Source organism: Eretmochelys imbricata, chromosome 8 (assembly GCF_965152235.1).
Source record: "Eretmochelys imbricata isolate rEreImb1 chromosome 8, rEreImb1.hap1, whole genome shotgun sequence".
In the NCBI taxonomy this organism is placed as follows: Eukaryota; Metazoa; Chordata; order Testudines; family Cheloniidae; genus Eretmochelys; species Eretmochelys imbricata.
The window spans coordinates 36310437-36321427 of NC_135579.1; positions in this window are offsets into that span (position 1 = coordinate 36310437).

A 10991-nucleotide genomic window follows, 5' to 3' on the forward strand; every position below is an offset into this window, starting at 1 on the left:
GCAAGGCAGGGTGGTCTTGACCCTCTGACACTTGTTTGTGACCTCCCTGAGGGTCCTGTTTCCTACGCTGAGAACCTCTGACCATTGTCAGTCCTCTGAGCAATGCAGTTTCCCCCCGTCCTCCACCTTAGGCAACCACTTTAAAGAATCTCTAAAGTTTGTAATACATCTGAGTCCAACATTTAGTCCAAGACCACTTCTCCTAGACCAATGATTTTTGCTGTGTGCTTGCTCAAGGTGGGTTTCATTATATCCTAGGGTTAAGATCTTAGTCTAAGAATAACTGGCATGATTTGCGGATGCTTTTAGCAGGCACCAAAATAGTATTTAAAAAAAATAATTGCAAACCAAACAGCAGACACAGGATGATTGGCTAAAAGAGCAACACAGCTGCTTAGTGGAAGGAAAAGTACAATAATAAAAGCCTGGAAAACACAGTTATGGTATCTACTACCTGTTCAATTCCCAAAACGCTCAATACAAACTCTGCAACTACAGGGATATATGGGTGAAATTCCTGTGGTGAGGGAAGGAAAGTCATAACGATATACTCAGCAAACCACAGAGAAATATAGGAAGGAGGGGAAATACTTTCCTTGGCAAGGAAGCTGCCAACTGTTTGGGGTCAATGGTAGTTAGGTGCCTAAATATCTTTGAAAAAAGAAAAGGAGTACTTGTGGCACCTTAGAGACTAACCAATTTATTTGAGCATAAATTGGTTAGTCTCTAAGGTGCCACAAGTACTCCTTTTCTTTTTGCGAATACAGACTAACACGGCTGTTACTCTGAAACCTAAATATCTTTGAGGATCTGGGCTGTAGATTTCTCCTGCAAGAGAAATGGGAAGGGCAGCCCCTCTCCTAGCTGTGCCTAACCAGAGAAGTGGCTTGAGTGGACTAAAATTCAGGTGTCTAATTCCTTCACTCTCTAGTGCTGCAGGTTCAAACTCTGAGTAGGAGCAGCTCAGATCTTCAACCATTTCTTCTGAAGGAGATGAATTCACCTGTGGGGTCCTTTAGCTGAGACTTTAAAAAGTGACCTCTTTGCTCTTTAGGGGCATCAAAGACTCAAGTAGAGGATTGCCCACATGTCCTTTTATCAATATTCCTCTCCCAACTCTCCTTATTGTTTTATAGATGGCTGCTCTCCACTCCAGAGATGGTTGCATTTCCATGGGACCATTCTAGTTTGAGAAGTGCTTTAGAGTAAAAAAAAAAAAAAAAAAATAGTGCTGGATAAGTGTGAATTCATTATTTGTGGCTGCCAGGCCATATTTTATATTGAAAATGGGTTAGATGGGGCATTAAGCCTTGACAGCGAGACAATCCCAACTCAGACATTAATGAGATGGAACCTATAAGGGATAATATTTTTCCTTTGTTTACTGGATAATTTGTCCTCCTTTCCCTAACTATTCTGACATGCTCCATAATTCACTGTTTCCAAGTCTATCATAGCTTTATGTGCCTTTGATGCAAAGGGGCTGGGCAGAGAAAGTCCACTGCATATATACCTTGGGCCATCCGTCTCTTTTAGAACCTGTTTGTGTGCCACCTTCTTGCTTTCTCAATACAGGCAATCCCTTCTGGTCTGCCCTGAACTAAGCAAGGTGGAATCTCCTCCTTTGTAACCTTTCTCCTCAAATAAACATGTTTCCTCTGATATCTGACCCTGGGTCTGTTGTTTCTCTTTCCCTCCTGCCCCAACAGGTTTGTGTCTTTATTTCTTTATTAGTGTCATTTTTTATTGTGCCATTCTTTATTAGTCAATATCCTTTCTCCTTCTCTTCTGATATCAGACATGGCCTGAATCACAGGGCGTGCTAGAGTTCTTTTCTCTTTTTTATGTTTCTTGTACTTACAGATTAAAATGCCCCTTCAAAATAGGTCTGGTCCTGCTATGTGGAAAGCCTTAGGCATCTGCTGGTCCTGGCCTGGCCCTGCTAGATAATGAGAACAATGGGGAGGGGGTCACCAAGCAAATTATGGGTCCAGCAATACAGTAAGTGTTTGTGTGACTGATAGCTGGCAGGAGTGGACAGTTGCTGGTTTGCCCAGAGCAGCAGAACCCTCAGATCTGGCTTTGTTCTGCCCAAGCCCGTAGTAGGAAGTTACACAGAGATTCTTCTAACTTTGCCACTCCCACATAGGTCATGATTCCCCAAGTCTTTCCCTATGTTGCTAGGAGGAAGGATCATGGATTGCCTTCTCTGGGGATGATTAAATTACTTCTCAGTGTGGCTGCCTGTAGGCGCTAGACCTAAAGAATACTAGAGAGTCTATGTCCTCTACAAAACAGCAAGAGAGGAGTCTAATTCTGGTTGCAATAAGAGGGTAGCAGAGCCCGCAGTGAGAGCTGGCACAAGGGGCTAGTAAATTGCCCCATGGAACTCATAGCCCCGCCATTAGCCAGGGCTGTGTTTGCAAACTGGAGCAGCCCCAAGGCTGTAACCCAGTGCAAGCCAGCAGATAGCCTATTTGGACAGGTGGCATTCATAGAGCAGGAATGCTGCTAATGAGCATAACTGGCAGCCTTCTGCTGGCTCATTTGCAAGGGATGGGGTGAATATAAACTGGCAGCAAGAAAGGAAAGCAAGAGAATAGTAGGTAGCTTTATTCTTGAGACTGTAAGAGACAGGAGGCTAGTCTACACTACGTCGTTAGATCGGCATTCCCCGCATTAGGTGAATTTATAATGTGCTTGTCTACACTACAGAGCCCTTCCTGCCAACCTAAAGGGCTTTTAAAATCGATGCCCGTACTCCACCTAAATGAGAGGAGTAGCACTAGATTTGACCTTCCCAGGTTGAATTAGGGATAGTGTGGACACAGCACAGTGTATTTCGACTTGTTTGGCCTCCGGGAGGTGTCCCAGGGTGCTCCAATGTGTCCGCTCTGGACAGCGCTTTCAACTCCACTGCACTTCAGCCAGGTAAACAGGAAAAGCCCTGGGAACTTTTGAATCACACAGGGCATGGGGGGGAAAGGCTATACCAGGGACACACAGCAGTGCCGTGTGAAAATAAAGATGCTCAGGAAAGTGTGCCAGAAGACAAGGGAGGCAAATAGTCACTCTGCTGCTGAGCCAAGGACATGCCATTTCTATGAGCAGCTGCATGCGATTCTAGCTGGGGACCCCACCAGTATCCCAACACTCTCTGTGGATACCTCCCAGGGGACCCAGGTGGCCACGGGCAACAACGAGGAGGACATTGGTTGAGGAGGAGGAGGAGAAGGAGAATGCGCAGCAGGCAAGCAGAGGATCCATTCTCCCGGACAGCCAGGACCTTTTCCTAACTCTGGAGCCAATCCCCTCCCAGGACCCACTCGTGCAGGACTGTGATGGTGGGGAAGGCACCTGGTGAGTGCACACTTGTAATAACACTACAGGGGTTAAATGCAATTGTGGTTAATGTTTAATTTGAGGTAAACAATTGGGATACAGTGGTGGCAAGTGCAGCCACACAAAAGTGCTCCCTGGAAAAGCCTGTTTATGTGCCAAGAGTTTCCACACTACAAAATTTCCCCAGGTGTGCCCTCACATCGCCTACCCTTTACCATGCCTGTCTGCAAACTGAAATCTGCTGCCCAGCACTCTGCCATGTATTGTACCTTACTGGCAGGCTCTTCTTTTAAAACACAAAATTTGGCCAAGTACCTCAGGGAACGTATTTACTGCTGTGAATTGTTTCCTTCATTGCGACAGTTAACCTTTTGTTTTCAACAATGTATGCTTTTCCTTGCAGCTGCAACATTTTCTCTGGTGCTTCCTCCGCTCCAGCACAAAGGCTATCCCAGATTAGAAGGCGAAAAAAGTGGACAAGGGAAGACATGTTCTATGACTTGATGCATTCCTCTGAGGCTGACAGGGCCCCGCTGCATGCATGGAGGCTCACACGCTGAGAAAGCATGCATATCAACCAAGAGGGCAGGAAAGCAAGCAGGGAACAAGAGTGTAACATTCAAGAGGAGATGTTGCAGCTTATGGGGGAGCAAACAGACATGTTGAGGCATCTGGTTGAGGTGCAGGAAAGGCAGCTAGACCTTTGGGTGCAGTGGGACTCTATGATGAACCAGCTGCCCTCCTCACTAAGTTCCATATCCTCCTCTCCCAGACATCCTAGAATGTGGGGAGGGGAAGGGGAGAAGCTCCGTTATCCCTTGAACTCAACTCCAGGGGATGGTTCATGGAGCAGAAAGCTCTCATTCCTACAGCTTTGATTGCTAGACAGTGCAATTGTAATAAACTATGTGTCCTTGCCTTCCCTCCTTGTGTTATCAGGCCCTTACCTGGTTATCATTGCTATTCATTGATGTCTCTGTTCAGTGTTTGTTAGCATAATAAAAATGCACCAATTGAGTACAAGAGGCTCTTTATTCACTGTGCACACTGTGGTTGGTGGGGGTTTAGTTTACAGGGCCGTACATGCGAAGGAGGAGGCAGGTTGGTAAGGAACAACACACAGAACTGTCACATCAGTGTTGGATCATTCATGAAACTGGTTTTCAAAGCTCTCGGAGACTCAGTGCGCCTCAATGTGCTCTTCTTATGCCTTGGTGTCTGGCTGCTCATAATTGGCAGCCAGGCGATCTGCCTCAACCCCCCCACCCTGCCAGAAACGTTTCCCCCTTACTTTCACAGATACTATGTAGAACACAGCAAGCAGCAACAATAGGAATATTGCTTTCGCTGATGTCTAACCTAGTGAGTAAACTGCGCCAGTGCCCCTTTAGACGTCCAAAGGCACATTCTACAGCCATTCTGCACTTGCTCAGCCTATGGTTGAACTGCTCCTTACTGCTGTCCAGGGTGCCTGTGTATGGCTTCATGAGCCATGGGAGCAAGGGGTAGGCTGGGTCTCCAAGGATAACTATTGGCATTTCAACATCACCAACAGTAATTTTCTGGTCTGGGAAGAAAGTTCCTTCTTGCAGCTTTCTGAAGAGACCAGAGTTCCTAGAGATGTGCGCATCATGTACCTCTCCTGACCATCGTTGATGTTGGTGAAATGGCCCCTGTGATCCACTAGCACTTGCAACACCATTGAGAAGTACCCCTTTCAGTTTATGTACTCTTTGGCAAGGTGGTCTGGTGCCACAGTTAGGGAACCCCATCGCGGCAAAGCTATCCTCTATGTCCTGCACGTTTCCCAGAGTCACTACCCTTCTTAGCAGAAGTGAATTGATTGCCCTGGTAACTTGGATCACAGCAGCCGCCAAGGTAGATTTACCCACTCCGAAACGATTCCCGACTGACCGGTAGCAATCTGGCATTGCAAGATTCCACAGGGCTATCGCCACTCTCTTCTCCACTGTCAGAGAAGGTCTCATTTTGGTATTTCTGCGCTTCAGGGCTGGGAAAAGCAATTCGCAAAGTTCCATGAAAGTGGCCTTATGCATTCAAAAGTTCTGCAGCCACTGCTCCTCATCCCATACTGCATCACGATGTGGTCCCACCAATCTGTGCTTGTTTCCTTGGCCCAGAAGCAGTGTTCCACTATGTCAACAAGCCTGGCTGCCACTGCCAGTATGTGCGAATTGCTCCATTCCATAGCTTTCAGCACAGCTATCTGCAAGGCATCACATTCTTCCAGGCGGCTGCCCCTGGCTAGGCTCTGCAAATATTGCAGGGTGATGCGTGAGCTGTTTGTGATGCTCACAACAACAGCATACAACTGAGCGGGGTCCATGCTTGCTGTGCTATGGTGTCTGCATGAGTAACCCAGGCTTAGGTGCAAAAATGATTGCTTTGCTTTCAGGGAGGGAGGAGCCAAGTGCATCATAAAAGGTTGACATTATGTACCCAAAACACCTCACATAAATGTTTTTGTCCTATCAGGCATTGGGAGCCTAACCTAGAATTCCAATCGGCAGCAGAAACTGTGGGATAGCTGCCCACAATGCATTGCTCCGTGAGTCGATGCTACCTATCCATGGTAGTGGGGATGTGCTCTGCCGAAGAAATGTGCATAGTGGGGACATACACCATCGATTTTGTAAAATCGGAGGCTACAGGTTGACTTTAATAAATTCAACCTAATTGTGTAGTGTAGACAAACCCAGGGAAACAATGTGATTTAGTGGGTGGAACTGTGGACTGAGAATCAGGAGTTGTGGGGCTCAGCTCTGCCACTGATGTGCAGAGTGACCTTGGGCAAGTCTCTTATCCACATTTTCCAGATGGGGAGAATGAGGTTAACAACATTTGTAAAGCATTTGAAACCCCCCAAGGAAAAGCTGCAGAGCATTGCTACTACTTTTCTGTGTGGACTAAACCCTGCAGTACAGATTCCTTACTACACCAACCAGCTGCACATCATGCTGGCCAGAAATAAAACTAATAATTGACAGCATTACTGTCCTCTGTCTTTTGACACTCAGTTTGATTTCCAGCTAGGTATTTTGCCAACTTCCTTCAAATACTTAAGAAAGGAGCACTCTAGACTGTTTCTTTGTACATACCATTGGCTCAATGCATCTAGCTTTTTAAAGAAAAATAAATGTCTAAGAAGCATGGCAAAGTCTGCAAGAAGACTAATAAAAAGGGATTATATTTCCCCTCAATATTTGTCCTACCCCTAAGCTTTAAGAGGGAACTGTTCTGCCCATTAACACCTAATGTTTCTGTTGTGTATTCCATGTAGTGCTTCTAGTCTTTTTGCTTTCTTATTGTCCTAAATATTGACTGGACTGTGTGAGGCTCTTTAAAAGCAATATTAACAGGCTGATCCAGCATGCTTGGTACTACTCCCTTTTATTTCAATAGGAACACCACATATGAAGGGCTGGCAAGAGAAGGTCTGAATTTTGTAGCCACAGATGGCTAAAATCAGCTGGTACCATGAACAAAACTAGGAAGGGTTCTTAGAGTTGGATTAACATGTCATCAGCTGGTAAGGAATTAGCCTGCATTAGTGTTGCTGATTGTGTATGCCCTGGGGCTGTTTACAAATATGAGCAAATAGGAGGCAATGTGGTCTATTGGACTGGATAATGGACTGTTAGGAGACGTGATTTCTGTTCCTACTGCTTCCACTGTCTAACTTTGTGACCACAGGCAGATCACTTCATCTCTCTGCTTCTGCCTCTTCCTTCCCACTCCCACCCCCCAACACTGTGTCTTGTCTATTTAGATTGCAGGCTCTTCAGGGCAGGCTCTGGCGGTGTCTTTGTGTACAGCACCTAACACCATGGTTCCTCTCGGCGCTACTGTAATATAAATATTAAAAAAGTTTCTGTCGGAAGTGCTCTGAGAAGGTAGGACACCGGGGCCTTAGGGTTATGCCTCCTTACAGATCAAAGATTATTGAGTTGATTGTATTGGTTATATAGTTTTAGGGACCAAAGCTGAGTTGACAGACATTACCCTTTAATTCTCACTCTACCCCGCTCCATGCATGTTCTGTATCTACTGCTACTGTTCCTCTGGGTAGTTATTGCATTTCGTTGTATTTGCATTATCTTCATAACTGCAGCTGGTCCTCATTTAGTCTCTTGACTACAATCTTCTCCAGCCTTGTTGCTGTGATCTTTAGCTAAAAATCATCGAGTCCAGGTTTAGTAGTGAAGTTGGTCCATTCTTTAGGGGTTTCAGCTAGTTTAAGGAAGGCCAAAATTGTGGCTAAATTAAGACATTTTCCTGGGTTCTCTTCTGGTAGGGAATTCAGTGTTCCTGTGAAGAAAGGGACCAAGGCTTATGTGACTTCTTAGAAGTCCAGGCCGGTTGCCTCTCTAGTTACCAAATGCCTCATTTCTCTGCAAGTCCTGGGTGACTGGCGGGGCATGGGAGACTGAGCACTGCTCTTGGCAGCCCTCCATCAGACAGTCGTCAATCTTGATGCATTATTTGATGAAATCGTCCAGGCCAGGCAGGGGCTGCATCCTTGCCAGCTAAGCCTTGATCTCCTCATGGAATTTATCCAGCAGTGGACTCTTCAGTTCACCAGGGGGTCAGGTTTGGGGTGGCAGGTGCTATGGCTTCCGCTTGCAGGGCCACTTCTGTACGGCACAAGACATTGGTCTTGTTGGGATCCATGCCCACGGAACCAGACCTCTATCCTCCTGAATGATCCCTTCCTTTTAGGGACAGCTCAAACTGTGAGGAGATCAGGTCGTAGGTGGTCAGCCCTAGCAGTGACAGACTAAATGTCAGAGCCCAACATCAAGGCACAGACAGAGCCAGGGATCGGAGCTGAAGGTCAGAACCAATGTCAGACTCCAAATGCCAGAGCCAAGGGTTGAGACTGTGCTGGAGCCAGCAGTCAGAGCCGAGGGTCGGAACTGGATTACCTGTAGTCAGGGAAGGCAAAAGCAGGACTAGTTCAAAGGCAGGAGTGAGGATGGGACAGGACTGGAACAAACCTGGGTGCAGAGTATGGTCTAGGATGGAGCGGAGCAGAGCAGGAGCAGGGTTTGGAGTGAGGCAAGCACATGGAGACAGATGAGCCGTGGGCATGTGCATTGAGTAGCCACTGACCCTCTGCAGCTGCAGGGCTTAAGAGCAAGGCACCTGACTGCCTTAGTCAATCAGGTGCGGCCCAGCTGCACTCATTGGCTGCCTGATGGCTGGGCAGGCACAGCTGAAGGACCTGGTTCCTGACACACGCAATCAAACTTCTCCTTTCCAGGAATTAAGAGTCACAGCTACCCCGATTGCAACATTTAAGACCTGGGAAAGATGGCCTAAGGAAACACAGAGTAACTAGCACATAAACATTCCATTCCTTTACACCTCAGCGGGAACCATACCCACACTTGGGTTCACCTTTTCAAGAATTCACCTGTTTAATTTTGCTGTTGGGATTTAATCATAACTCATTAACAAAGCTTTCCTTTCCAGAAACGATCTCTGACAGCACCAGAAAAACATTCATCGTGGGGAAAAGTCTCATTATTTTAGACCAATAAAGAGAAAGGGAGTATGGGCCAAATTCTCTTCTGGCGTAAGTCAATAAAGTTATGCTGGTAAAAGATTTTGACCCAAAGATTACAAGTAAACAGTGTTACAGCCATCTTCTCTCCTTTTAAATCTTCATTACAGGCATGACCCTGTTGACCTCATGCAGCTGACTACTGCCACTGAAGCCAAAGGAACAATCTGAGTAGTGACAGTTGACCTGAGTTGGGGTTTGCTGACGCTGGGTTGTGCGGTGCACGATAGCACCTGCTACAGAGCCTCCTGCAGGAACATGCTCACCAAGCAACAGGAGGGAAACTAGGGCTCTGCCTTGCTTCCAAGGAAAGCAGCAAGCATGTGCATTTGTTGCTTTGTGGAACACCACAGCAACAAACATGTCCTTTGAATCACAGGGTTGGAAGGGACCTCAGGAGGTCCCCTGCTCAAAGCAGGACCAATCCCCAATTTTTGCCTCGGATCCCTAAATGGCCCCCTCAAGGATTGAATTTACAACTCTGGTTTAGCAGGCCAATACTCAAACCACTGAGCTATCCTTCACCTGTCTTTCTCCCTCCTGGGTATCCTGACCAGTCCATATATTGTGAGCATGTGAAATTCAGGAAACTCCCATGCACCAACTAATCCATAACCTCCCTTAGTGTACACATAGTCCTCCCGCTGTCTGTTAAGGATGAGGGTTTTCCACAAAGTTAGAGACTTGGCTGAATGCTAATAAATCTAGGGCACCCATCATTCCCTTGTCACACTCTCCTCTCCTTTCCTGCTAGAATTTAGCTCACGCAGTCCCACTTCTTAAACTTCTAATTAGTTACAACAAATTAATGCTTTGCAGTCAGAGGCCAGGAAATCCCCTCTTCCCCAAACACTTAAGTCCTCATACTGAAAGGTGCTCAGTGCCTGAAGTCAGTGGAACTGAGGATACTTGCCACCTTGCAAGATTGGTCCCCAACCCAGTCCATGGAAGGTGGGGTTCTTCCCTTTGAAGAAGCAGCAGCTTGAGGAAACTGCCAGATTTTATCTCCTCTCCAGTACCCCACCTTTTTCCTCCAGATTTTGTAGAACCTGGTTTCCAAAGGTGGGAGAAGTTTCACTTCCTCTAGTCTGATTTCAACCAGAGAGCTGCTTTTCCCCCCATCCTTTCCTCCCTACTAATTGTAAGTGTGCAGTCAGCCCTGGGAACACTCGCCCAACACAGTTTAGCCGCAACTCATTCTGAGAGCAGCAGGACAATTAAAGAGGGAAGATCCCAGGAGGTCCAGGACATTTCCAAAAGCAACTTCCAGTCCTGTCACCCCAGTTCTCCTCCTCGACTGTGTTCCAATTTACCATTGCTTTGCGTAGGAGGGAAGAAGTGGAAAGCACTGCCTTCTGGCTCACCCATCCAACCTCCCACCCTTACCAAAGCAAGAATGAAAAATATTTCACATTTTTATGAATCCCTCAAAAATGTAGATGTATTTTGCTGCTTTTTCCTTGCTTTACACCAGTAACAAAGAATTACTTCCAACTGCTCTATTTGGCTCCAGTTCTATACTCAGCTGACTGATTTCGTGGTGCTGGGCAAGTCACCTAACCTTTGCGTGCATCAGTTTCCCCTCTGCAATCCAGGGATATACTAGCTAGAGAATAGTGCAGGTGAGTCAATAGCATAGCCAGGAGTTGGGCTGATGAGCGGTGTTCCTATAAGGCCAGTGGACTGCAACAGAGAAGAGAGTTGCGAATCTCAGTGCCCTCACACAGTAAACACAGAGTGCAGAACCCAAGGAGCTTATTAATCCAGGGCTTCCAGGCTTTGAAAACATAGGTTGGGGAAAAAACATGTCTAGTTTATTACATATAGAAAAGGATCTAAGGATGTCCCTGATTCTTCACCCTTACTGCCTGCCAATCACAGTGCAATCAAGAGCAGAGGCCCTGGTCCACGGGTGGATCCCCTCCAGCACTCACCAGTCACGTGCCATGATAACCATATTTTCAGAAGGCTGTTTTCCGTCTGTGCCACACACACAGCTGTCCTGCCAGAGGTCAGAATGGGAATGCTGTATTGCCAGCACTGTGGCAGGGGTCACAGAATG